At 39.8% G+C, this 25,721-nt stretch overlaps 1 protein-coding gene across 2 annotated transcripts in view; it reads left to right on the forward strand.

Annotated features, from left to right (window-relative positions):
- The first annotated feature begins 6,420 nt into the window (after nt 1–6,420).
- LOC148364308 (sodium-coupled neutral amino acid transporter 3-like) overlaps nt 6,421–25,721 on the forward strand; it is a 71,406-nt gene continuing 52,105 nt past the window's right edge. For both annotated transcript variants that reach the window (XM_088338376.1, XM_088338377.1), the window contains exon 1: nt 6,421–6,643. The gene's annotated coding sequence lies outside the window, so the exon portion shown is untranslated. The remainder of the gene's footprint in view (nt 6,644–25,721) is intronic.

The following is a 25,721-nucleotide window of genomic DNA, read 5'->3' on the forward strand; positions in this document are numbered from 1 at the left end:
AATCCACTTATGATCTATGCAGAAAAGTTGACCGACCTCCCAGAACGTCCATACAAAGATTCATTGTTTCCAACACAAAGTCTTGCTGCTTTGGTGGTCATGTGTGCTTCTTTGCCACCTACAACAAAATAAAATCAGTCTCGATTCTTTATGTTTGACTGTGGGGATGGTGTGTTCAGGGCGGTGAGCTGTGCTGCTTTTACGACAAACATAACATCTTGCATTGTTGCCAAATGTTCGATTTTTATCTCATCTGACCAGAGCACCTTCTTCCACATGTTTGGTGTGTCTCCCAGGTGGCTTGTGGCAAATTTAAACAACATTTTTATGGATATCTTTAAGAAATGGCTTCTTCTTGCCACTCTTCCATAAAGGCCAGATTTGTGCAGTATACGACTGATTGTTGTCCTATGGACAGATTCTCTCACCTCAGCTGTAGACCTCTGCAGTTCATCCAGAGTGATCATGGTCCCTCTTGGTTGCATCCCTGATCAGTTTTCTCCGTGTATGAGCTGAAAGCTTAGGGGGACAGCCCGATCTTGGTAGATTTGCAGTGGTCTGATACTCCTTCCATTACAATTTATTGCTCATTGGGATGTTGAAAGCTTGGGAAATATTTTTGTATCCAAATCCAGCTTTAAACTTCTCCACAACAGTATCTCGGACCTACCTGGTGTGTTCCTCGTTCTTCATGATGCTCTCTGCGCTTTAAAGAGACCCCTGAGACTGAGACTGAGGTGCATTTATACAGAGACATGATTACACACAGGTGAATTTCATTTATCATCGTTAGTCATTGAGATCAACATTGAATCATTCAGAGATCCTCACTGTACTTCTTGTCAGAGTTTGCTGCACTGAAAGTAAAGGGGCTGAATAATTTTGCACACCCACTTTTTTGTTTCTTTTATTTGTTAAAAAAGTTTAAAATATCCAATAAAGTGTGTTCCACTTCGCAATTTTGTCCCACCCAATGTTGATGCTTAACAAGAAATTACAGTTTAATATCTTGATGTTTGAAGTCTGAAATGTGGCAAAATGTCACAAAGTTCAAGGGGGGCAAATAGTTTCGCAAGCCACTGTAAATGAAAATGAAATGATCTGCATTTATATAGCGCTTTTCAATTCAATGACTTCCCAAAGCGCTTTACAAGGTGCTCCACATTTCCCAATGGCGGTCTTGCTGCCATGTAAGGCGCTAACCTGCTTATTGGGGGTATTAGGGGTTTAGTGTCTTACCCAAGGACACTTCGACATGTAACACGGACGAGTCGGGATTCGAACTGAGATCCCTTGATCCCAAGACGAGCGCTCTACCTCCTGAGCTACTGCCGCCCTAACTGTAATAAGTTAGGTGGCCCTGTTACTGAAAAAAAAAAACACCATTACGTAACAGTGTTATTTATAATAGTGTGAGTCCCAACACTGGACAGAACAAACTTGAATTGTCTTTATTGTCATTGATATCAACATAGTGAAACATTGTATGCAGTAAGATTAGACATGGCACTCCAGGTAAAACATGAAATAAAGACTCAGACTACAAACTACTGTAAACCACAGACTATCATCATCCCGTAAAACGGAGATCTAATTTCCCCCCTATGTTCCTGTTGTGCTGAGAATGCTGGTCCACCAGTGATCCCAAGAGCCAAGAAGAAATCCACAGGTTTTAGAGCGTTCTCAATCCGAGTCCCGATGCTGTGGAATTGGTCTGCCCTCTGAGATCCGATCTGCATTCTCAGTGTAACTGTTTGAAACAAACTTATATTCTATGGCTTATGAATGACCTATACAGACGCTGCCCTACTTACGAACACGTTCCGGACAATCGTTCGTAAGTTGAATTTTTTCGTAAGTTGCTTCGGTGCTATATTTTGTATGTTTAATGTTTATAAAAGTATGTTTAAGGCTTGTACACGTAACCTGTAATGTTTTGTACAAAAAACTAAACATTTCATGAAAAAATATTCTCTATAAAGATAAATTAAGTTGAGTTTAACTTACTTTTGGAAGATGCGCTTCAAGAGGTCCCCCTTCGTGGTAAAAATTGGCCGAAAAAAAGCGTTCGGACCGTTTTCTCAACCGCATCTAGCTTTCTTATTCCACTTTCATTTAAAAAACATGAATTGAGCTGCGGATCGCCACCAACAACGTCCGGAATTGGAGGACTTTTTTTTGCCATCACGGAGTCTTGGCTTTCCCGACGCCGCATTACATCACCGGCTCGAACGAGACGAAGACTCCGGTAAAAACAGGGGTTGGAGACTACGCGCTACAATAGTAGCGGAACCATTGATACACAATGCTCACTCGATATGGAGTTTCTAGCTATGTACCGGGAGAGTTAACTGTGGTCTTTGTGTTTGCTGTATGCTTTCCACCGCTAACAGTTTCGCCAGGTGCTAACGTTAGCATAGCGCTATATCTCCTGCCCGCTGCTGAACGTCAGCTTGCACTGCCCCAACGGAGCTTTATCGTCGACGGCGACTTTAATCGGGCATGTTTATTGACTGTACTCCCAAATCCCTTCAATTGTGGACTCCCAAATCTACTAATTGTGGACTGAGCGATTCGGAGGAACGCTGGACTGTGTAATGTAAGATCAAACATTCGGGAACTCTGTTTGACCCTCACAACAATAAATTAATTTTAGTTTTATCAATTTCATTAATTTAAATTAATTTCATTACATCCATCGCAGCCCGGTCATCCTGGAAGGGGGAATACATCATGTGCGGTCCCTTCTCAAGGTTTCTTCATTTTCCTTATGTTGCGGTTTTTGAGTTTTTCCTTGCCCTCATGTAGGTCTTTTGTGCAAGATTTTACTTTGTTTGATCTATAATGGGGCAGCATGGCAGCTGAGTGGTTAGAATCTGCCCCACAGTTCTCAGTTCCCTGGTTAAAATCCCGCTACCGAAGTTTGCGGGGAATTTGCATGTTCTCCCTGTGCTTGCGTGGGTTTCCTCTGGGTGTTCCGGTTTCCTCCCACCTTTCAGGTCCAAATTGTCGCTAGGTGTGAATGAGCAAGTACGTTTTCTGTCTCTGTCTGCCCTGGCATTCAGTTCGTGGCCACTGGCCAAAAACGACTGGAATGGGCTCCAACACCCCTACGGAGAATAAGTGGTGAAAAAAACTGATGGAGGATTCATTATAATTTACAGTGCTAACTTCAACAAATGTGAATTCATAAATATACTATACTACAACATGAGCAGACCATTAGTATATGATAATTATCTGCTGCCACCTATTGATGTAGATGAGTGTTACAGTTACTCACCTGATCATCAGAAGAAAGCAGATACTGAACAATGGCATACTTTTTTTTGTAAATAAAGTTAGGATTTTTCCAGAGGCACACTAGACACAGTCTAAAGGCACAGTGGTTGAAAAACAATGTTCTACAGTCATTACGTGTACACCTATTTCATAAAATCTTCAAAGAGAAATGAAATCTGATTATTGTATTATGATTTTTTTGAGAACAGGGGTCCCCAGGAAGCGTGAGTTTGAAATCTCCTGCCTTATAAGAAAGTTAAAGGGACAGTGTGTCTTATTTTCTCACAAGATGACACAGTATTCTGCCCTGCCACTGAAAATGAGTGCTAAAAGCACAACGAAAGAAGACAAAGTAAGGAGACTCAAAGTGACCAAAACACCCCTTATTGCTTTTGAAAAGAAGATGAATATTAAAGTAAAAATGACAAGAAAAATTAAATTAAAAAATAAAGATAAAAAGGAATAAAAAAGGAAATAAAAAAAGACAAAAATTAATAGTCAGGAAAAATGAAGAAAGATGAAAAACTTAAAAGATACAATTTTTTTGTTTTGTTTTTGTCTTTTTTCTCCTTAATTGCTTTCTTTTTTTCTTTCACTTTTTATTTTATTTTTAACCAATTTTCAATTTTAACCAATTTAGTCAGGATTGAGAGCTGGGTTGCGCGGTAGATAAGTGGTTTGCGCGTCTGCGGCACAGTTCTGAGGTTATGGGTTCAAAGATTTCCTGTGCAGAGTTTGCATGTTCTCCCCGTGCTTGCATGGGGTTTCCTACCACATTCCAAAAACATGCATGTCAGGTTAATTGGCCGGTCCAAATTGTCCCAAGTTGTAAGCGAGTGAGTTGTCTGTCTCTGTGTGCCCTGCAACTGACTGGCAACCAGTTCAGGGCATCCCCTGCCAACTGCTTGAAGATAGCTGGGATGGGCTCCAGCACCCCCGAGACCCTACTGAGGAGAAGCGGTGCAGATAATGGATGGCTTGGGAGGAATGTAACAGGCACTTTTCAAAGTATTTTAACCAGGAATTAAATTGCATTAAAGCAAAACATACATTTGTGCGGCTCCAGCTCCCCCTCGACCCTACTGAGGATAAGCGGTGCAGGTAATGGATGGATGGATACACTCGTGCGTTTACGACATCGGGGTAGACTATATGCGTAAGGTGCATATTTTCCTTGTGAGCTGATAGAAAAGAAGGAGGAAAAAATGTCGTCCCTTGGAGCAATGTGCCCAGATGACCTAGAAATGGAGCGCACACACCCACGCATAGGATTTATTGTGCACATGTCTCCATCCGCCGTGTACGTTCTTGATTGCGTATCAAGTGACGTAAATGCATCGCAATTGGACAGGTTGGTCCGACAGGTCCACGTGAGTTGTATTTTTGGACATTGTTAAAGGGAACGTCTACGGGGGGTGGTAAAACACCAAATATATATATATATAGAAACAAAAATTCATAAGTGTGACGTCCCTGCGCTCGCACACTGCCGCTCCAATACGCATGCGCGTGTTAACAGGCGGTAAATCCACTGCGATGAATTTCTGAACGCGTTTTATGATTACTGTTGTCAAATTGCGCGAATAATTCATCTTATCTGATCTTTTCCGTCCTCATAACATGAATGAGACTCTTTGTCAATCGCGTAACGATTTTAAACTGGGGGGGGGGGGGGGGGGGGAATGTTAGTGGATGGGGGCCGAGTCTCCATCAACATTCTACTAATGCGAAATCCGGCTATTGTTAGAGAACCGGCTCTTTCAGACTGATTCTTTTAAAAAGATCCGACTTTTTCAGCTACCCAACGCTTCTCTAGATCATTTGGTTTTAATAACATGTGGTCATGAATCATGAAGTAGTATGCACCAAAATACTTCATTTTGAAAACATATCATGATACTATACTATAATAGCCTCTATTGTTTCAGTGTAGTGAACTTTTACCCGATTTGAACGGTCAAATCCGTGAAAATAGGCTGGCAACACAGGTATGACGCCCCTCATATCCACCAGTCAGGAGTGCCTTCAAAAGACAGAAAAAAAAGGAGCGAGAAGGACAGAGCAACAAAGGTAGGGAGAAAATAAGAGAAAAAAAGAGGAGAGAAAAGGAGAAAAAGGGAGCTAAAGTGTAAAACATAGAACAAAAGAGAGGAAACAAGAGATGGGAGGATTAAAAACGACAAAAATAATGATATAGAGAGAGAAATAGATAGGGGGAGATAGAGAGAGTTAAAGAGAGCGAGCGAGAGCAAAAGAGAGGAAGAGAGAGAGTTAAGAGAAAGAGAAAAAGAGAGACTGGAATAAAGAGGGAAAGAGAAGGATGAGGAAAGAATGAAAGGGAAAGAGAAAAAGAGGAACGAAAGAGAGTGAAAGATATTAAAATAGAGAGAGGGATAAAAATAAGAGAGGATGAGAGACAAAGGAAAAGGGTAGCAAGATAGATAAAAAAGAGAAAGTTAGACAGATGGAGAGAGAGAGAGAGAGAAAGAAAGAGAGGGAGAGAGTGAGAGAGAATGAGAGAGAATGAAAGATAAAAGAACAGAGAAAGATAGATGGGAAAAGAGTGAAAGAAAAAGAGAGTCAGGTAAGAAGAGAAAGACAGATGGAGAAAATTAGAGAGAGAAAAACAGAGAAACAGAAAAATATACAGAAGGAAATAGAGAGAATGTAAGAAAAACGGAAAATAGAGGGAAATAGATAAGGCTAGAAAGAGAGAGAGAAAACTAGAAAGGGAGAACGAGGGAGGGACTAAACTTGAAAGAAAGAAAAAAATGAAATGGTCTGCATCTATATAGCGCTTTTCAAGTCAATGAAGACCCCCCAAAGCGCTTTACAATGTGCTTCACACTTACACATTCACACACACATTCACACACCTATAGCGGCCATGCAGCCATGCAAGGCACCTAAGAAAGAAAAAAAGGAAAAGAAAAAGAAAGAAAGAAAGAAAGAAAGAAAGAAAGAAAGAAAGAAAGAAAGAAAGAAAGAAAGAAAGAAAGAAAGAAAGAAAGAAAGAAAGAAAGAAAGAGCTAGAGAGCGTTTCGAAGAGAGTCTGCTCATAGATTCCTTTCGTCCGTGAACGACACATCACTTGTCTCCATCAACATTCCCTACAATCATTTTTGATTGGAGTCGCCGCGGTCCGTGCGATAGGCGGACCGAAACACGCACAAAAAAAGAAAAAAAAGCCCACCTCGGGGGAGATTAGCGAGCAAAGAGAGTCTGGGGGGAGGCATTCACGCAAGGGGGACGGACGGCAGCGAACGGGGGTCGGAGGCTGGGAGGCACAACACGCGACTGAGAGGTTCCATCCATCTCGTGTGGAAAGATTCCAGAGTTGGACGCCACTTTCACTTCTCGGGTAAGCCTGTCGACGAATCGCTGTCCCCCGTTGTCATTTTTGAACAGGAAACGACCGTATGACATTAGAAGGGTGTTTGTTTTTCTCTAAAGGAACCTATACTGTATATGTTTAGGACACGGTGACATGTCCTAAAGGACGTTTTCCCTGTTGCTATGTCCTCCAAACTCACCTGTAGCGGTGACATCCATGATGAAAGTTCATACGGATTAGGATGGCATTTTTCGTGTATTTTTATCCGAGATTTAACATGGTTGGGAACAGGAGGGATTTCAGTTTGTTTTCTAGATTTCACTTAAGAGATTTAGGACTATTCAACACTGTGTCACTTCTCATTTCTGAACATCTCATTCCACATCAAACCACTGGGCAGCGCTGACAACCATATACAAATATATTCGGAGAAGGTTTTGTGTGTTTTTTTAGAGTTACTTTACATTGTATTGTATTGTATTTATTTATTCTGTCAGTATAAACCATAAACATAATATAAACAAGAAATCATTTGACACGCACTCTCAATAATGATAATATAATAGATGTAAAAGAGTAAAAAGAATAGAGTAAAAAAGATATTGTAGTGAATAACACAAGGTAATTAAATAGAATAGTTTCAAAAGAGAGAATATGTAAATAACAAGACTAGAGTAGAATAGGTCGGAGGAACGTCGTTGGCATAATAATACTATATATAATAACCTAATCATTTCTCGTTGAACATGCGAATAGCGGAAGGGTAAAAACTCTCTTTAAGACAGGGGTGTCAGACTCATTTTAACTCGGGGGCCACAAGATAGAACAAACATTCTGTCGGGGGCCGGATTAGTAGATAGCTAGATAGATAGATTGATACTTTATACTTTAGTAGATGAAAGAGAAAGAAAAAGAGAGCTAAAGAAATAAGAGAAAGAGGGAGGGAAAAGGAGAGAGGGCAGCATAAAGAAAGAGAGAGAGGGAGAGAGCGTGAGAAACAAAAGATAAAAAGTCGTGACAGAGGGGGAAAAGAAAGGGAGAGGAAGAAAGAAATCCATAGAGAAATAGGAAGACAGAAGGAGAGAAAAGAGAAAAGAAAGCGCGAAGGGTATGAAAAGAGAAAGAGAAAAGAGAGAACAGGAAAAAAGGAAATTAGAGCAAAAGAGGTTTAAAGACACAGAGAGCGAAAGAGACAAAAAGCAACAAAGGAAGAGAAAAAGAGAGACACAGAGAGTGAAAGAGACAGAGACAGAGTCAGAGAAAAGGGGTGGAAAAGAAAGAGAGAGAGAGAGAGAAATAAATACAAGTACAATGTCTTTGTGAGGGGCACCTGGCTTTGGCAACATCAAGTTGACATATTTCAACCTGCAGCTTGTTTTTCTCTTGCGCTTCTCTGAGTGTTGTCTCACGGGCCGGATTCAATCTCTTAGCGGGCCTGATCTGGCCTGCGGGCCGCCTGTTTGACACCTGTGCTCTAAGACGTGTAGTCTTGCTCCTAATGGAGCGAAGACGGCGACCTGACGGCAGGTAATCAAAGTACCTGTGAGCAGGGTGACTGGGATCGTCCATAATTTTTAGTGTCCGTTTTCTCGTACGTTCGATGTAGATACTATGCAGGGACGGAAGGCCGGTACCTATTATTTCCTCTGCCGTCCTCACCACTGATTCCATCTTTGACAATTCTTTCTGATTGACGCGACCAAACCAAACTGTGATTGACCTAGTTAAAACGGATTCAATGGAATAGTTACTTTATAGCATTTCACCTCAACATAGTGCTTTTTTACAGCAAAAAAAACTGGTAATGTCCATGCTGGTGCTGGGAGGATATACACAGCAATAAAGCTAGGGTGATCATGGTTCCATTCGATTTAATAGAGCTAAAATGAGGACTAGAATGTGTTGATGAGAACAAAGTCACGGTATTGGGTGGTAACAAAGTGGTTCAACATGACTACGGTGTAAGATTTTCTCACTGCAATACGTCGGAGTCTCCACAGACTCCGCCACTAGGGCCGCAAGTGACACAAGCTAAGCCAAGGAGTCAAGTCGTGTCAAGTCATGTTTCTTTGTATAACCCTTAATCACAAGGAGTCTCAAATGGCTGCACAGACTGCAGACTTTTGCAAACTAGAGACCATTATTACGCTATCCCCTGATCTAAAACCTTCACGAAGGCAAGGAAAAACTCAAAAACCTCAAAATGAGGATTATGAAAAAACCTTGGGGAGGGACCGCACATGAGGTAATACCGCTTCCAGGATGGCCAGGCTGCAATGGATGTTGCATTAACAAACAATAAAATTAAAAATGAATATAAAAAAATTAAAGTCTATATAAAATCGAAATAAAATAAAAGGGTGAACCGGTTGCAATAAATGTAGCATTTACAAACACTACGTAAAGATAGGTCATTCATAAGCTATAGAATAGAAGTTTTAAGCCTAGATTTACAGTTTGATTGAGGTTGCAGGTCAAATCTCAGAGGGCAGAGCATTCCACAGCACCGGGGCCCGAAATAGAAAACGTTCTCGAACTTGCGGATCTCTTCTTGGCTCTTGGGATCACCAGTAGACCAGTATTTTCAGAGCGAAGGTTCCGGAACATAGGGGGAAAATTAAATCGGAAAGATATGAGGGAGCAAGTCCATGCATGAAGAGCGGGAAGGGGGGCCAGAGTGATAGTACGAATCAAAAGGACTGAACCCTTTCAAGGCAGTTGTTCAAATTTTGGTTTTGTTTTACTTTGAAATAATATTTTTATCATTATATTCAAGCCTATCATGTCCTCTATAATGGAAAAGAAAGTTTTAAATTATTATAATTTTTGGGGGTGCATGGGTTAAATTTGGGAGTTGCTTACGCCCATGATTGGGAATACAGGATCTAATCTCATGCCGCCAACTGAAATGTCCCTATAATTAAAAAAGCCACACCTCGAGGTACAAGTGACCCCAATTGTGTGATATACGTACGGTACACTGAAAAACTGCAATCGTTTTTTTCCCATTTGAACAGCACGGTACATTTGCCTGCAAGCAATTAAAAAACCAGGGACGTTCAATCGAACGTTTCGTTCAGACTGATATATGATCCCCAAATATTGACTTACCATGGTTACCAGGGTTGGACAGGAACTAAATATAAATAAAATAACTAAATTTTGTGCAGGCTTGGGGAGTAACGGAATACATGGAACGGCAAAAATGATGTTGGCAAGCTGTTTGGATTTATTTTCATTTTGTTTCTGTCATCTAACATTTTATGTTAGTTTTGCCGGAGATCGAAGAGATCAAAACCAGGAGAGAAAGCTTACCACGTGTTGTGAGTCATAATTTTATTCATATTTAGTTTCTTTTGTCTTTTATTAGCATATTTGGTATTGGACTAATCCAAAAGTAATTGAAAGTAATCCAGTTAAAGTAACTCTACCCAACCCTGCTTATACATGTAAGACGTATTAACAACTATAAAATCAAATACTAAATTCAGGGTATTGGTTTATATGCACACATATGGTTGTGTCCCCAACAAGTAAAATAACAGTAAAATGTGCAGTATATTTGAACCTGTTTTATTAAACTCAAGTCATTCTGCCGCGTATACATGACAACCCTAGTTTTTTAATGTAAAGACGCTGCCCGACAAAATAATGGTATAAAGAGTGTTGATCAGCGGGAGGTATTTTTGAAATGAAATGAAATGATCTGCTGATAGCGCTTTTCAAGTTAAGCCTTCCCAAAGCGCTTTACCGTGTGCTTCACATTTCCCAATAGCGGCCGTGCAGCCATGTAAGGCGCTAACCTGCTTATTGGGGGTATTAATGGTTCAGTGTCTTACCCACTTCGACATATAACATGGAGGAGCTGGGATTCGAACTGCAATCTCATGATTCCAAGACGTGCGCTCTACCTCCTGAGCCACTGCCGGAAATAGAAGATTTGATTAAAAACCGACTTTTGAGTTATTTTTCCTCAATGTTTTTTTCATTGACTTAAATGTTATCTCTATTTATCAACAATTCATTTTCACAACAGTTTATTTAATTTGGGAAATTCACACAGACAAGTGACTAAAAAAAACATACAAACTGATTTAATGATTTAAAAGTCTGTCTGCTTTTATTATTTTTATCCATGAAAATGTTTACCTGTTAATGGAAAACTTCTGTGAGATTTCATATACAGACGTTGCCCGACCTACGAATGAGTTAAGTTCTGAAGGATCGTTCGTAGTCTGAATTTGTTCGTAAGTTGCTTCAGTGCTACATTTTGAATGTTAATGGTTTATATAAGTATGTTTAAGGCTTGTATTGTATTGTTATGTACTAAAAATTAAACATTTAATAGAATATTCTCATCTCTCTCATCTCATTAGCTGTGCTTATCCTTATTAGGGTCACGGGGGGGCTGGAGCCCATCCCAGCCATCTCCGGGCAGTGGGCAGGGGACACCCTGAACTGGTTGCCAGCCAATCGCAGGGCACACGGGGACAGACAACTCACTCGCTCAGTCACACCTAGGGACAATTTCGACCGGCCAATTAACCTAACGTATCTTTGGAATGTGGGAGGAAACCGGAGTGCCCGGAGGAAACCCACGCAAGCACAGGGAGAACATACAAACTCCGCACAGTAAGGCCGGTAGCTGGATTTGAACCCACGCAGGAGGTTCCCATGACCTCAGAACTGTGCCGCACACGCGCTAACCACTGCGCCGCCATGCTGCCCTTAATACAATAATATGCTGTATAAAGATAAATAAAGTTGAGTTTAACTTACTTTTGGAAGATGAGCTTCAAGAGGTCCTCCACCGTGGTAAAACGTGGCCGAAAAAAAGCGTTCCGACCATTTTCTCGAACGCATCAAGATTTCTTATTCCAATTTCAAAAGAAACGGCTCACCTCTCCCTTACACTTTACACCAACCATATTGAATGGATGCGTGAGATATTAAATAAGAAAAACGTTCTTTAGGGCGCTAGCGATACAGTACACGTTGTTAGGATTACACGCGAACCAGGAAGTAGAAGCCGGATTTCTTCCTTGGTGTGGATTCTGGGTTACCTCTTACAGTGCCACACGGCGAAAGAAGTACTACAGTACTGTCCTGTACTCATAAAAAGGTGCACACAATACAAAATCTAACTTACAGCAATGTCCGAATATTTTTCAACATCCCAAAAAAATCGATCATATCTACTGTTTTGCGTAAGTGCGGCTGGATGGCAACCAGTTCAGAGTGTCCCCTGCCCACTGCCCGTGGATGGCTGGCATGGGCCCCAGCACCCCCGCGACCCTACTGAGGATAAGCGGTGCAGATAATGGATGGATGGATGGATGGATGAATGTTTGTAAGAAGGGGAGCTTCTGTATTTTCAGTGTAGTGTATATCACACAAGTTAGGTCACTCGTACCTCGAGTTGTGGCTTTTTAATTTTAGGGACAGTTTAAGTGTGACATATGCTATTGCCTTACAAAGGCGCAATGGTTTTAACTTTAATTTAATAATAATAGCATAAAACATGATATGATATTCTCAGAAATTACGTGAAAAGTTGATCATCATTTAACGTAAACTAATGTAATGTCTCACAGACTCTCAAGTTGTAATATTCTTGTTTGGATATATGAAAACGTTCGATAATACTTCTTTCACATTGCCAACATCGAGTCCTTGAATGGGAATGTCCACATGGTTAAGTCAAATTTCTGTTATCAAACCGTTGCTTTCTCGTATATAGAGACTGCCATTTAACATGAGTTTTTCTTCAAGCCATGATAAGTCAAGACACATATTCCGGGCTACCTATTAGTACTTTTCTATCCTCATTCTTAAAGAAATACAACTGTTACATATTGTATTTTCTTCACTGTTTTTTGTTGGTGTCTGACATACCTCCCACCACCAGAGGGCCCCAAATGGCGTTTTGAACTGGGCACGGGTGTTTCCAATTATCTCATTCCTTTGCTCAATCATCCTGAACCCGTTATAAGGACATTTTTGTTCAGAGTTTGCTCCTGTCATTCTCTTTTTGTCATTTTTACCCTGACCCCAGGTTTCTTTGTCATGTTGCTACTTGCATTTTCCTGTTCCAGGTTTTTGTTTTTGTTTGGGCATTTTGTACGTTGTTTTGTGCCCACTTGTTTATTTGGTACTTTGGTTCTGTTTTAAAAAAAAAGTACTGTCCTTGTTTTAAGCGCCTCTGCTTGTAGGTCTTGCCTCCCCGACATGGTTTCATCATTACTACCATCAAATCATAACAGTGTTTGGGAGAAGCTTGAGCGGGTTTTAAGATAAAGTGCTCATTTTGACATAAATATGTAGTACAGTGTTTGTTTTTTGCGTTGCAAGTCATTAATTCTGGATCACAGAGCGCACTTTTGTGGGCGAACTAAGGCCACCTGCATCGGACAAAGTCCTCCACTCGTGTATGTATAAGGCCTGCTGGTTGTGACACGGTGAGGCAAAGCTAAAGTCTGGTTCACCTTCAGAAAAGCAGGATTTCTCCTCAGGGAGTTTGCAGTTGGAACACGTTGATAGAACCAAGCGGTCTGCATTTACCATCCAGTGGTGTTTTCAACTTTTTTCATAGGTCTTTCAGGCATTAATCCCTTGGAACACCACAATTTTTTTTTTCATGAATTAAGTGGAGGTATGAGCAACAATTGGGTCACAATACCTACAGTACTGTATGAAACAGCAAAAAGTGTTTGATTTACATTAGTAAAGTATTTATATTCGAACCATGAGTGCTCATTTATCACTTACTAAAGTGTTATTTTTATCGCCGTTCTGGGGTAATGGGTTAAAATCCAGCTACCAGCCTGTGCAGAGCTTGCGTGTTGTCCCCATGCTTGTTTGGGTTTCCACTGGGCACCCCAGTTCCCTCCCACATTACAAAAACTTGTATATCAGGTTAATTCGTAGCTCCAAATTGTCCCTAGGTGTAAATGAGTGAGTGAGTTGTCTGTCCCTGTGTGCCCTGCTACTGGCTGGCAAATAGTTCATGGTGTCCCCTGCTCACTGCCTGAAAATAGCTGGGATGGGATCCAGCACCCCTACGACCCTAGTGAGGATAAGCGGTGTACATAATGGATGTATATATTTATATACAGTGACGAAAATAAGTATTTGAACACCTTGCTATTTTACTATTTCTCTCACTTAGAAATCATGGAGGGGTCTGAAGTTTTCATCTTAGGTGCATGTCCACAGTGAGAGAGATAAACCAAAAAGAAAAATCCAGAAATCACAATGCATGATTTGTTAACGATTTATTTGTGTGATGCAGGTGCAAATAAGTATTTGAACACCTGAGAAAATGAATATTAATATTTGCTATTACAGAGGTCAAACATATCCTGTAGTCTTTCACCAGGTTTTCACACACTGCAGGAGGGATCTTGTCCCACTCCTCCACACAGATTTTCTCTAGATCAGTCAGGTTTCTGAGAGTTTGAGCTCCCTCCAAAGATTTTAGATTGGGTTCAGGTCCGGAGACTGGCTGGGACATGCTAGAACCTTAATATGCTTCTTATGGAGCCACTCCTTGGTTTTCCTGGCTGTGTGCTTGGGTCGTTGTCGTGTTGGAAGACCCAGCCACGACCCATCTTCAATGCTCTGACCAAATTACCACAATACCTGGCCCCAGTCATCCTCTCTTTAATGCAGTGCACTCGTTCTGTCCCATGTGCAGAAAAAATACCCCCCATGCTTCACAGTTGGGTTGGTGCTCTTCGGATCGTACTCTTCAGTCTTCTTCCTCCAAACACGCTTAGTGGAATTACGACCAAAAAGTTCTATTTTGGTCTCATCTGACCACAAAACTTTCTCCCATGACTCCTCTCTATCGTCCAAATGGTCACATGCAAACAAGACAGGCCTTGACATGTGCTGGTTAAAGCAGGGGAACCTTTCGTGCCATGCATGATTTCATACCCTGACGTCTTAGTGTATTACCTACAGTAACCTTGGAAACGGTGGTCCCAGCTCTTCTCAGGTAATTGACTAACTGTCGTGTAGTTCTAGGTTGATTCCTCACCTTTCTTAGAATCATTGAGACCCCATGAGGGGATTTCTTGCATAGGGCTCCACTCCGATTGAGATTGGCCGTCATGTTTAGCTTCTTTCATTTTCTTTATATGACTGCATGCATTCAATTTCAAAAATGTTTGTCAGGCACAGTCTGGAATAATGCTCAAGCTCTCTTTTATAGCAGAATATACATTAATAAAAAGTACAACGAACATCATTAAAACCGTATTGGTGTGAAATACTTGAATCTTACCAATGCAAGTCAGACTCCATTTTGTGCGACTATCTTTAAATGTTGGTGCATCCCCAAAGTACTGTCATGATTTGCAAGGTCTGGTTTGTAATCTTTGCAAATAGTCTTTTTAGTTGCAGAATCCAGGCTAAAAAGCTCCCAAACGTAATTTTTTTTTTATTGGAAAGCGTATTTGATGCTCTGTTTATTACCGCTGGAGACAGAGACTGTACTGTGCATGAGCGACTATCAGCACGAATTATAATCATGTTTATTGAAAAGACGTGTCTGGAAACTGTCTGGAGTCGACAATGGAATTCCATTCTATTATTGATTATTGTCGACAACGTCAAAGAAACTGAGAGGTGTAATATCCAGATTGGTTAAGATTTAGTGCAAGTCCTATTCACACTAACTCTACGTAGTGCCTTGGGGCGGTGTTTTATTGTCAATAGTGAGGGTGCCCATGATTAAAAAGACATAACCACGGCGGCCAGCAATTAGTAGAGCAACTCCTCATCAGTCTTCTTGTGTCACACACTGTTCAAATTGTACTTCCAGTTGGATGAATCCGTTCCCCAATACCATGCGCCCTTTCTTTCGCTCGCATCCCGTGCGATGACGGCGAGGCAGAAGAAAGACAAGCGGCAGATACCGACAGAGGGTGGCACTTTGTTTTGGGGCACATGACCGAGTGAGGAGATCTCTGGTGTTACACAACAGTTGGCTGGTTTCGAGCTTTCTTCTCATTGTTCTGACTAATATATGGGCATACGCTACCCTCTGTGATTGTGTCACTGCTTTTCTTTGTTTTCGTCCGCTGGACATGCATCCTTTGTCTCCATAATGCAAAACAAATCTCACTTGGATGACAATGTGGCAACAACAAAGGCGATTATTGTATTCTTGGGCAGTGTTTTCCAATCTTTATTGATCTACGGCAGATATTTTGATTTGGAGCAACCTCATGGCAAACCTACAAACAACATTTCAAACAAAGTATACATACTAAAAACATTGCGCCAATTCAATACTCTATGTGAAATATGTTTCTATTTTGGTAAAAAAACAAACCAGATAATCTTCCAGTAACGTATGTGGTAGTCTATTCGATGCCGGAAGGTTGTTTTGCACCAACGCTATACAATATTTGTACCATTTACTATATCTATGAATTTTTATTTATCTCACAAGAAAATTAGTCTATTCTTGTGTTTTTGCAAGCATACCTCATATTTTACCATTTTATTTTGAAAATTTCTCTTAAATTTTATCAAATACAAATAGCATGCCGAGTTATTTTTAAATGATGGGTTGCGGGTATGTAAAGAAAATGTAAGTGGTTGTTTCCTGTTATATGCTTTTAAGTCTAATTAGCTTGCGGATGACATTGCCAGAAGAGTTTAAGGTAAATGTGGTCTGACTTGTGCACAGTTAATTAAACATCAGTTAATCCTAACATATTTACCATAATTGGTTAGGGAAATCATGATCAGCAATTCATATATACACCATTTTTTTCGCAGTTTTTATTTGATTTAAATCTAATTTTGGGGAGCAAAACCCAACCCAAAAAACGGCCTGGAAAAGGATGTGTGCGGCCATTCTGTACTTGCCCAAGACACACCACGAGAAGTGGTACCTCGACGACCCCGGCGATAAATGGATCCATGAACCGTGAACTAATGGATTACTCTTTTTATAATGTAACTAAAATGCTTTTATCCTAAATTACTAAAAAAAAATGAATATTGCAGTGGAGAATTGAACTACAAAAGTGGAAGACAGTGCCCTGGGTTTGAACCTATGGCCCGCGGTCCTATAAGATTTGGGAGCTTCGATGTAACCCTTGAGCCAAACCTCCACAGAAACCAACTCTCATCAAGACAAAAGGGCTGACATAATCCCGGCCACACCCTATACAATCCCTTGACCATTAACAGTGAAACTGAGGCATTGGTTTGGCATTTTTTTCACTGGCTTCCTTTCTTTTTGTGTTTCCTTTTTCCATATTAAACCATTGTTTTAAAGTAAAATTCATAATAACAATATTAATGTTATATTAAAAATAGATGTTGTAGCTACAATGTCTTGAACACATTTTCACTCAAGGAAATAATTGAAAACCTATTAGTCTGTTCTCAGCCGCCCCAAATCATCCAAGTTAACCTTAAATGGAATACAGCTTCTTGATCACTAAATACATATTAAAATAGTAATTGAAGGACAGTAATAAATGATATACAGTACTAACAAAATAAATGTGACTATGTTATTGTTATGGAAGTCAGCGGTTGCTAACATGGTGGTGGAGGAGTGAGGGAGCATGAGAGACTGTTGATCATGCATATGCACTTACTCATGGTTTGGGTCAGAAAAAAAGCCACAAAAGAAGATGGAAAGGAAGATACTTGAATTTTAGGTGAAGTGCTTGAAAATGTTTGAGATTGTTGCCATTGCCATGTTTCTTGGCAGTCTAACTCTTTTTTTTTTTTTTAAGTGCATGAAAATGACGCCAACACGCCTGCTCTGTTGTCATGTCTCGCGCCAGAGACGACAGCTCTAGATAGAAAACGAACTCTTTCGGCTCAGGTCACTGATAATAGCTCCCAAAACGGTTTTTCTGATTTTTTTTAATGATATATTATCAGTAATAAAAAGATATTATGCACTAAATAATTTAGTAATCAGTAATTTTATATGTTTTGCAGGTGATCCCTGAAAAACACTCAAAATATAAATTAAAATATTAACAGATCTACAAAAAGAAATTGTAAAATACAAAACAATTTTAGCTTTTTACACACTGAACTGATTTTAAGTCGAACAACATTCCAAAATCCCTGAAAATCCAAACAACAAAATACAAAATAAAAATATTAACTCTTCAGTGTCATAAATAAATGATAAATTGCAAAAAAGTTAACTATTCAAAATTCCATTTACACCAATTCAGACACAGATCCTCTGAAAAACATGCAAAAATATAAATTAGAATAAATAAAACAAAAAGCATCAGATCAACAGTCTGTGAGATTGAACGATTAAATGCACTCTGCTTTGCAATCAATATCTGTCCAAGTTGGTCTTTTTCTGCTTTTTATACATTCAGTACTTTCTTTCTTTTTTGTCTTCTGTATCGATCTCAATGATTGCCCAACACCTATAGAACCCTTTCCATGTTTGTAAACAAGTGTAGCGTGGCCAGCCTGCGCGTGCATTTTTGAAGCAGAATGTCAGAATTCATTTTAGTTTATAGCAGCCCATTGACACAAAAATACCATAGATCATCGATAGGAACAGCTCAAAATAGCAGAGTATGTGCTAGCAGCAATATAGCGACTTTATTTTAGTCATCAAAGTCGACAACAAATATGTTCTCTTGATCAGTGCTGGATTTCTTTAAAAGTACTGGGACAAATGGCCTTGAAAGTGCTTGAAAGGTTTTTTTAGTTAGGCAATGAAAAGGTGTAAAAACTCTGAACAACACAAGTTCTTAGAAAATGGGTACGTATGGTGGGAAATACAGATGCTAACTGGGACGAGCTGATGCTGGTGGTCAAAAGGGCTCAAGGACTTGGCCCTCTAGTGGTATGATTTGGATTTTTTTTACTCTGATTTTCTCTCGTAAGTCGTTTAAAATCATTGCTTAAAAGACATCTCGTATCTCAATTTTACTTAAAATATCTTGCAGAAGTCAAGGGCAACAATTACAAAAGTTCACTACAGCCCCTTTCTATCCTTCAAAAACGAGCAATTAGAACCATACACAGGGTACGATTTCGAGATCATACTAACATTTTATTCCTGCCGTCCAAATTATTAAAATTGGACGATTTAATATTTTTTTTCACTGCACAACTGCTATTTAAGGTCAACAAGAACATAGTGCCAGAAAACATCCATACGTTATTCATTCGGAAAGAGGGAAATTATAACTTAAGGGGCTGTAGTAAATTCATAATCCCAAAGGTGAGAACAACCAGGAAAAGTACGTGTGTGTCTGTGTGTGGAGTCAAACTTTGGAACAATTTACAAGACGAGTGTCAAACTATTCACTTGTTCAAATTTAAATACAAAAAAACATTGCTGGCAGAATACAGAGATGAAGAAAATGGGGTATGAGTGATACGAGAGATTGGGAATAGTGCGTCTAGAACTATGGTTAACTTTGTTGTTATTGTTGCTATTGTTATATAACTGTTATTACTAATATTATTACTATTGTTGTTATTATCATTGGTGTATTTAATAAGGAATATGAAGGGTTAGTGAATATAAGCATCTGCTTCTTACTACCCCTTTTCGAACATATTATGTAACATTATTTTGTTGTTGAGTTATTGTTTTTATTTTAATGTTCTAAATAAAGTTTTTATTCATTCATTCATTCATTCATTTATTCATTCATTCATTCATTCATTCAAATTTCTCATAACTAAAGCAGCCATTGTAATTCCACTAAAACAGAAAATCACACAATAATTTTACATCCAACCTAAATTGGAATCAGGACAGCTGAGAGCAATGTTTTTTTTTTTACTATTTCACATTTTTTCATTCAACACTTAAGAAAATAAATGTTAGGAGTTTTGACTTTTTGCACATGAAGTATGTCAGCTTTTATTATATTTTTTAATGCAAACTCCATTTTTAAAGCTAATGTCAGGAACAAGGCGAAGGAACAAAGTTCAGCCTGATATAGAGACACCACGAGACAAGGGTGCAAACAGGGAACTGAGACTTCGGTTTCCTGTTGACCCATAAAACGCCTGGAAAAAATGTACTGAAACTTTAAAATTTGGATGATAACACAAAAATGTGCGAACAGATGGCAATCCGAGAACTGAAGTTGTGGTTTCCTGTTGACCTATACAACGCCTCAAAAAAGGTATAAAAATCTTGCTTCAAAATGTCATCGAGACTATTGCTAAGATTGTCCGATTGAACACTTGTATTGCGGCGGTCTCCAGAATATATTCTTCCAATGAAAACATCCCGAGTAGCAGTTCATCTCCAGCATCTTAATTTACCAACATTCCACTCACCCGAAATTCAACAAACACACGAAGGAAAAGCTCAAAATCCACCTCAGGAGAAACAAAGGAATTAAAACCCACATGACATACCCTTCCACTAAAATGTATCAATGTCATAATAGTGTGCACCATCAACCTAAAGTTAAGAATCCGAAAAAGCAGATGGTCTGACACCATTGGTGTTTTCTACTTTTATTCCCGGCAGCTGTTGTGTTCATTGGCACACGTACGAGCATTTAAATGCTGCGTCGTGACATGTCGTGGGTTAGAGCAAGGTTATTCACGCCTCTGTAGCTATTTTTAAACACAGGCAGGGATGTATAGAACAGCCTGAGCGATTTTATCCTAAAATCCCAGGAGATGCTTCCGCCACTATGCCATCATCCAGCCCATGTGCGGTCTTTGGTTTAAGACGACATTTTTGCAACAAACATATCCCCTTATAGATCTATTAGTTGCCCATCAGTAAAATTGTGACCGTGTTTAATCTTTTAATCTGTTGAAAATCTCTTTCTGACCGTGGGCAGTAAGGGAGGGTGAGGAATTTGTATTAGCGCTACTGTTCTAAGATCTAAAATGTAAAATAATGGTCTGTGGTTTTTCCTATATTCTCTCACTTGTTAGAAAATCTGTGCTGACGATGCATTTCAACGGATTAAGACGTTGCGAATGGCACTAGGGACTTAATCAAGTACACTTCCGTGAACACCATGATTCCCTGATAACCAAATCAAGATGTACCTACAGAGCCAAGATGCATATTCGATCATTCTCTGAGTAAAATAACAAGCACACATATAAATGACTAAGGATGAATCAGAGTGCACAGTCAGCCAAGTCAGGTATCCCTTTCAGAATAATAATTTTGAAAACTGCCACGGAGCTGATGTCTCTCAGGACAAAGGCTCTTGCGTCAGAGCAGGCGAAATCAAAGCTCAACTTGCTAGGAGGTGGGCTCAAATAAACATCACCTGGCCTGTTACCTGTTTATTCACCAAACAAGTCATTGAATGATGAGATGTCATTGAATAAACTGTTACTCATTTTCATCAACTAGTTCTTTTTTAAAGGAAGCTGTTTTATTCCGTCTCATGAAGACTTGAGCGGCACAATCTTAAACAGTTGACAAAGAAATATCCTCATCCTCTCAGTCTCGTTGTGGAGGCAGAGCTTGATGACGCATCAGGAAAAAGAGAGAAAGAGAGATAGACACCTTTGCTTTTTTTGCTAGGAAAATTGTTATCTTGGCGATAAGTGTCTAAAAATGTGCAGATTTGGGCTTATCCAACCATTTGAGATGTGAGAAGTTTGTATATTGTATTGTAGGGAATAGGGATGTGTTATATGGGCCAAAAATGAAAGTGTTTTATAATTTGATCTAGACTGTTATGATATAAATCAATTTTACACAATAAACACCACCTTGTCCGGACCAGAACGGAAACAGGACTCACTCACGTAACGTTTACCACAACTTTTATTGAAGGAACGAGGAACGGGTGAGCCCACGATACGGTGTTGGCTCTCGTACTTGGCTTGTGATCTGAACACGGAAGTGGATCTTCCGTAGAGAGCGATGGCGGTGTCAGGGGCGGAAAACTGGTCGGTAGTCGGGACTGGGACGTTTGGGGTTGGAAACGAGTCATAAGCCGGGACGGATCGTAATTCGGGACTGGAGAGCAGAGGTGTTCGAGATCCAAACAGGTCGTGCCGGGAGACAAACAGGAGCAAAAAACGGGACAGGCGTGAGTCAGGGTCAAAATAGGGCTTGCAGTGTAAAAACAGATTTGCAGACGGACTGACAAAAGGGGACAGATAGGAGTGGGTTTAAATAGGGACAGGGAGCCAATCAGAGTCCGAGGCAGTTGGCGCCAAAGGAGAGGGCACCGGTGATTCGCATCAGTAATCATGACACTCCCAACACATGTTCATTGAAAGAACGTTGTATTGATTAAATTATACACCCTGTGCAATGTAAAAAAGACATATTTTGAATTGTTTTTCAAGCAAATTTATTACCTATTTCTCAAACAAAAATATGTTAGGGACTATTGTTTCATAATTAGTACTTCCTTCTACCAATTTGAAATAAAATCTTATCTACTTTTGATTTCATGATTTAGCAAAATTTCAAATGATGAAACAATCAAGTTCATTCGCTATAATTCCAATCTGATACACAGAAAGACCGCTCCAAAATTACTGTAATTCGCTGTGAAAATTATAACTTTGGGGTTAGGCATAAAATGGTGTCAACCTATTATCCGATTTTTGGTTGACTTTTAAACTGAGTATAAATCAATTTAAATTTCACACCTATTTAAATGATCAAATATATTTGCCTTACCCAATGATCCAACTAGTCCAATGCTTGAAAACACAATTTTTACAAATAATAAAAAACACTAGAGTGCAGCAATGCATGTTGACCGACACTATCACAATATTACAGGCACAAATTTGTAATCCTTTGCAATCAACGAGAATTATAATAGCTACATTTAATCATTATCATGCTATTATTTATTGAAAGCAGGAGTGGCTAATGCATTTTACTTCTTATGCCTGGGTTGTACTGCCCCCGCTGGCTAACGTAGGTACACTAGTTGGAGCTGTGCAATGAGTTGAAGGACTGCTTTTAGTCATGGTAATCAAACTCTTTAATATTTTATCAATATTTACAAGTGGGTTATTTGGACAAATTCAACATTTAAGAAGGGAATAGCATTTTCCATTAACATTGCCGTTCCTTATGACATGGTCCAATTACGCCATGAATAAAAGATGGTTTACGTTGCGCCAATTTTCTTTACTCTATCAATGTTCTCTCATGCAATACAGTTTGGTATAGTTACACCCTGATGTGTTTAAGTGTTTCCACCACAGGTCTCCATCCTAATGGGATGCTGATAGCTGCATGAGTTCTTTAAACAACGGACATCATAGCGTCAGGACAGACCCCAATGATTTCAATGAAAAGCAATAATAATGACATAATGTTTTTAAAATCCTGTCCACATTTAGTAACAAGATGTCTTTGTGTCCATCATGTTGTTAATTACCTCACAAAGTCTGTGGACTAGGGCATAAAACGGCTGTATTCTTTAGAACCGAATTTCTCAGTTAGTATTTTGCTGCGAGTGATTCCTAGATTGCAATTAATTGAATAGGAAATCAGGATTTTGCATATTTATTCACACTAATAAGCTGCCGGCGTTGGGTGCCGCTAATTCTGGGTGGGCATATCCTTATAGGTAAACGATGGGATTGCAAAATTCTTAAAGTTTTTGCTGGATTTTTTTTTCATGCTAAAATTTTGTCTGAGGTATTTGGTCACGTGCACTGCTTTGTCTTTGTCTAATAGCACCTGCAACCTGGTTGAACATTGAAACTTTATTTAAAATGTGGATCTCTGGTCAATGAACACGGGTGAAGCTTTGCGCGTTGTTCAGCAATCTCAGTCGATCCGGTTTGCTGGAGTCTGCAGCAAAAAAGTCAAAACCCTACTTTGGTGAAGCATTAAGATTGCAGGAGTGTTGACTCTCACCAATCAGCTGGGCTGTTTGTAGCTACGCCGCTTGAGGCCATTGAGGCGGCGCTCTTGTAACCAGACAGCCCGTCGTCCATTGTCCTGGAATGGCCCTTCTTGAGATTTGTCGACCCTGTGAGTGGCGGCCCGGTTCTGTGCAGCGATTTGTCCGATGCGAGAGGCCATCGCTGCCGTCAGCAATTCTGCCACAGCTGCACACGAATAATAGACCGTGGCATTTGCTGAATCCAAGGTGGCGTCTTTTCAATTAGGGTTTTTTTTTTTAATTCGGCGTCCTTTCGAGTGGCCCAGCAAACTACAGCCAAGGGGGCCCCGGTCGTATAATGATGCCCTGGCACAATAGTACCACTGTTACCCAACCTGTTCCCAGGAAACGGCACAACATGCGCCATTGTGCACTGTGCTTTGCTGCCCAACCGCATTGCCCGGGTTTTGCCGGAGACACGGAGAGGCCTGGCTGTGCAGCCCATCTCTCGGAAACGCGTATGGTACTACAGCTTCACAGGAGCAATGCATGACGTCAAGGTGTCTTCACCTCTCACTGTCCTCCATTTATCAATACAGCGGTATCTTTTCATACAAGCTTAATTCGTACCAGGATCATGCTCGTAGATCAGTTTGCCTGTATAAGGAGGGAAGTTTCCCAATACATCATAATTATATACTAATTGGCCCGTTACCAACCTCCCAAAAACATCAAAGTGAACCCCAAATAGCTTTTTACTCAAATCTTTCTGATCACTAAAAACACATTTGAAGAGTTATTACACATAAAATATACAGTAATAAGCAGTGTCTGAACTAACGCCCCGGCATGGATCTTTTACGTTTTTCAAAACGTTTGCTTTATTCCGATTTCGAAATATTTGTTCGGTTTGGAAATTTCCGAAATTCGGTTCGTTTGGCAATTTGCATACTTGGCAGCCAATCAGAAGCCTGCATCGAATAACTTCATGCTTCCGGACTCTCCCGAGCGTTATAAGGTCGTGCATTTGCATATCATTTTCCAAAGAAGACGCACAGAGAACACAAGATAAAATGGATAAGTGGTCAGGAATCAGGCCAAAATCTCAGCCCCGGAAGAAAGGTTCAAAAGAAGCTAACAAAATTGATGACGCTACAAGACGTAAAGATACATCAAAAGCATTGTGGAAAAAGGAGTTCACGTGATTTGCAGCAGACGACGCAACGCAAACATTGCATGAATGAAGATGAATAAATACAGGTACATACTAATGGCAGATGGAAAACAGCTATGTCATATACATGCAATGAATGTTATAAGTAGATTTATAATCAACTTACTTTTAAAGTGTTGTTCTGTTATATTTTCTGATTATCAACCCATAATACTTTGCGACAATGTTTATTTATTTATTTATTTTTTTTGCGATTAGTCGTCTTATTGTGTTTCAAGTTGTGAAAAATGGGGCAGACTTTTTGGCTGGGCAGGTAACTTTTCAGAGTTGTCTGCCCTGGTGTCAGGTAACTTTTTGTCATGAGTTTCAGACACTGTAATAAGATAAATAAGATATTAATGAAATAAAATGTGAATTTATTATGATCACCTACCACAGAGTAAGTCGGCGTAAAGAAGGTATAGGTGGTGCAGGAATAGGGAAGATGGTGAAGTAGGAAATACGCAAACGACTTTTGATGATACGTAGGCACTTAGTATATGCACTGGAAATTAAGGTTACTGTAAGTTTGAATGAACGTGAACACACAACATTTTTTACAGCACATTTTTTGGCCCGTCTCAGTTTTCATTAATTGTTTTCTTTTGCCCTGTTAGGTGGACTCGCAGCTAGATTTGAAAATGTTACGGAATAGCGTAAGACAATTGTCCTTAAAGAGACTTTCTGTATATTTTTCTTTTTAAATAAAATCAGCATCTTCCTCCCACTTAGCCAGCTTCTCTGGTCCATGCTCCTCTTCTGTGTTTTCATGCCCTAGGGAGTTTTCCCGATTATACTCCTTGACTTGGTCACTCGCACAAACACCGCTTTCTTGTTTTTCTAGTAATTCTTACTTCGTTTGAATTGTCATCATTCTTCTTTTCTCGCCCACCTTATGGATTCTCTTTCTGGAACTCATGGCTTAGGTCACAAAAAGTTACAAAAAGAAGATTCTGTAAAATGCAAACTTGCTGGGTAATCAAGGTGCTCTATAGGTATAACCAAGGGGCGTGGAATCAGGTGCCTAATGATGGGAGGCCTGTGCGCGAACTGGACTGAATTGATGCAAAGG

Source organism: Urocampus carinirostris, chromosome 6, assembly GCF_059441175.1.
Source record: "Urocampus carinirostris isolate Australia breed hairy pipefish chromosome 6, RoL_Ucar_1.0, whole genome shotgun sequence".
In the NCBI taxonomy this organism is placed as follows: Eukaryota; Metazoa; Chordata; class Actinopteri; order Syngnathiformes; family Syngnathidae; genus Urocampus; species Urocampus carinirostris.